This window comes from Peromyscus eremicus, chromosome 8a (genome assembly GCF_949786415.1).
Source record: "Peromyscus eremicus chromosome 8a, PerEre_H2_v1, whole genome shotgun sequence".
Lineage (NCBI taxonomy): Eukaryota > Metazoa > Chordata > Mammalia > Rodentia > Cricetidae > Peromyscus > Peromyscus eremicus.
In genome coordinates this window covers 25,258,652-25,261,939 of record NC_081423.1, presented here as the reverse complement: position 1 = coordinate 25,261,939, position 3,288 = coordinate 25,258,652, and the positions used below count along the sequence as shown (strand labels likewise).

At 37.7% G+C, this 3,288-nt stretch overlaps 1 non-coding gene across 1 annotated transcript; it reads left to right on the top strand.

Annotated features, from left to right (window-relative positions):
• The first annotated feature begins 2,225 nt into the window (after window positions 1-2,225).
• LOC131918138 (small nucleolar RNA SNORA36 family) lies at window positions 2,226-2,316 on the top strand. Its single transcript, XR_009380878.1, has one exon. It is a non-coding gene; the product is annotated as a small nucleolar RNA SNORA36 family (small nucleolar RNA).
• The last annotated feature ends 972 nt before the right edge of the window (window positions 2,317-3,288 follow it).

Here is a 3,288-nt window from a genome sequence, read left to right as displayed (position 1 = left end):
CTCAAAAAACTTCGCCAATTTCCTTATTGTCCCACTTTTATTACTTTGAAATTCACATAAAAATAATGCATACTAGAGTAACAAATAATACTTTTAGGAGTGAATGACTTAGTATTCATAAAGTGCTTAGGAAATATACAACACTCAAAGAAGTGCAATATAAATGGTTTTTGCAGAAGAGCATGCCAACATAAATAAAAGTATAGTATAAATGCAATATTAGAATGCATCAATAAAAATGTGTTTGTGTGTGTACATTCATATAGAGGTACCAACGGCAAAAGAGAGAACTGTATAATAAGTTCCTATATTGAAAGGCACTGCCATACTGGATAAATTTAAGAGAAACTTTTTGCAAATGTTATTTAGAACTGTACTGGGCCTTGTCACACACAAAGAAAATGCTTCAATGCCATTCCCTAAGAGTTAAAAAGTTGAAGGGAGAGGAGGGAATATTGACATGATACACACTCTGTAATAAGAATTCTCAGTTGACTTGGTAGTTGAGATCATTGGCTTCTCTTCCAGAGGACCTTGGTTTAACTCCCAGCACCCAACTGTCTGTAACTCCAGTTCCAGTGGCTCTGATGTCCTCTTCTGGCCTCTGAGGGCACTGAACACACACGGTGCACAAACATATGCACAGGCAAAACACCCATACTCATATAGTAAAAAATAAAGGAAATTTTTAGAGAGAGTTTTAGAACAATGTAACTCTTAAAGTGTTCTACTATGTAACTTCAGCAACTTTGTTCAGAAATGACAAATGTTATATATGCATGTAATTTATAAACATAACAAAACAGTCCATCAATGTTTAATTACATTTGATTTTCCATATCTACCATTTTCCTCAAAGTGTTGAATGACTTACATATCTCTCTGGGTCTATTTGCTACTTCCTGACACTATGTTGACAAATAGGACTTTGCATTTTAATGGAAGTAGCATTGGTAGGCAGCATGTAAACATTATGGTACATGTGTCTTCAAATTTCATTCTGAATGCTGACTCCTATATTCTTACTTTGGGACATAACTTGAAACTAAGTGACTCTCTTAAATGAAAAGTAGTGAATTTCCTCAAAGATTCAATTAAAAAAATTATGTTAAGTTTAAAAAAAAAAGGGGCTGGGCGGTGGTGGCGCACGCCTTTAATCCCAGCACTCGGGAGGCAGAGCCAGGTGGATCTCTGTGAGTTTGAGGCCAGCCTGGGCTACCAAGTGAGTTCCAAGAAAAGGCGCAAAGCTACACAGAGAAACCCTGTCTCGAAAAAAAAAAAAAAAAAAAAAAAAAAAAAAGGGAAAAAGCTGTGAATATTCTATATGCATTAATTTCACTATTTACTATATAGCATGTTAGAGGATATGTGATGTCAAGATTATTGGAATTTAAAGGAAGAAGAACAATAAGAATAGAAACATTGAGACTGAGCATCTGTCTTTACCCTCCAAAAGATACCATGAGCTGGAGGAAATCACCTATGGCCATACTTCTAATGGCGGGAGAAAATGCATCATGTTACCAATGGAAGATTATTTCCTATGGCAAGTGGAACTTCAAAGCCATATACAGAGGGAGGGTAGTGCCGAGTAAGAAGGAACTATTTCCCTTCCTCTGTAATTTAGTTATTGGAGGCAGAATGATGGACTGAGTAATGTCTCACAAAGGGGAGACTGGAAGTTAAGGAGCAGGACAAATGAGCAAAAACAAAAACAAACAAACAAACAAAAAACCCTGCACCTCAAATGAGCTGCTTCCTTCTACTGACAGTGACTGCAGAAGCTCAAGCCTGGAGCAAGAGATTTTTCCCTTCACGAAGGGTATCTAGCTTTATAGTTTTATGTCAAAAAACTACTTTGAAATAAAGACTAAGGTATAGTTGGGAGGGGGCAGGACAAGGCAGATTATGGGACAAATACCATAAGAGTTTTTTGTTTTTGTTTTTGTTTTTGTTTTTGTTTTTGTTTTTCCGAGACAGGGTTTCTCTGTGTAGTTTTGGTGCTTGTCCTAGATCTTGCTCTGTAGACCAGGTTGGCCTTGAACTCACAGAGTTCTGCCTGGCTCTGCCTCCCAAGTGCTGGGATTAAAGGCGAGCACCACTGCTGCCCAGCTCATAAGAGCTTTTTGTAAGACTCTTTGACTACTACTTAAGGTGAATTTAAAAAAAATACAAAAAACCAAAAACAAGCAAACAAACGAAAAAAACAGGAGCTTGTGAGATGGCTCCTTAATGGTTAAGAGCACTGGCTGCTGGCTGGGGAAAATGATTGGATAGAAAACATTGTTCTATTAATTTACTCCCCAGCCTACAAATGAGAAAAAAAAAAAAGCACTGGATGCTCTTCCATTGATTGAGAATTGAGGTTTGAGTCCCAGCACCCACTTGGCAGCTAAAAATCTACCTGTAACTCTATTTGTATGCTATCCATCACTTTTTTTCTGGCTTCTTTGGGTTGCAAACACATAGAGCACAGACATGCATATAGACAAAACAGCCATACACATAAAATTTAAATAAATAAAATATCAAAATGAAGTTCTGTGAAAAAGAAATTCAGTCTACTCATGTGTATTGATAGTTTCTTTTGGAAAAAGGATGTTGACCAGGAGAGCTATTGAAACCTTAGCAACAACCAACTATTGTCTACATCACCACAGCCACAGGACCCCCTTAGAACGCATCACATCACAACACTGGCTATGCTCACTAATTTTTCCTGGAATATCATTCACAAACATTGCTGAGGATGCCTTTTTGTATGCTGTGAATGTGTTTCTCTGATTGATTGATAAATAAAATGTTGATTGGTCAGTAGCCAGGCAGGAAGTGTAGTATAGGCAGGATAAGCAGGGAGGAGAATGCTGGGAAGTGGAAGGCTGGGTCAGGACATGCTGCAGCCGCTGCCACCATGAGAAATAAAATGTAAAGATAGTGGTAATCCATGAGCCACGTGGCAAAGTATAGATTTATAAAAATAGGTTAATTTAAGACATAAGAACTAAATAGCAAGAAGCCTGCCACGGCTATACAGTTTATAAGTAATATAAGTCTCTCTATATTTACTTGGGTCTTAGCTGCTGTGGGCCTGAGTGGGACTGGAGAAAACTCCAGCTACAAAACATATGTACATTCTTCTCTGGCTTCTATCATATCTGTAGAAACAGAAATTGTGGGTAACAAACTAGTGACAAACTCAGGGGCTAAAATAACAACATTTTGTTTTCACTTCTGAGTATACACATTAGGTATGGTCAGATGAACTAGACCAGACATGTATGGGGATTT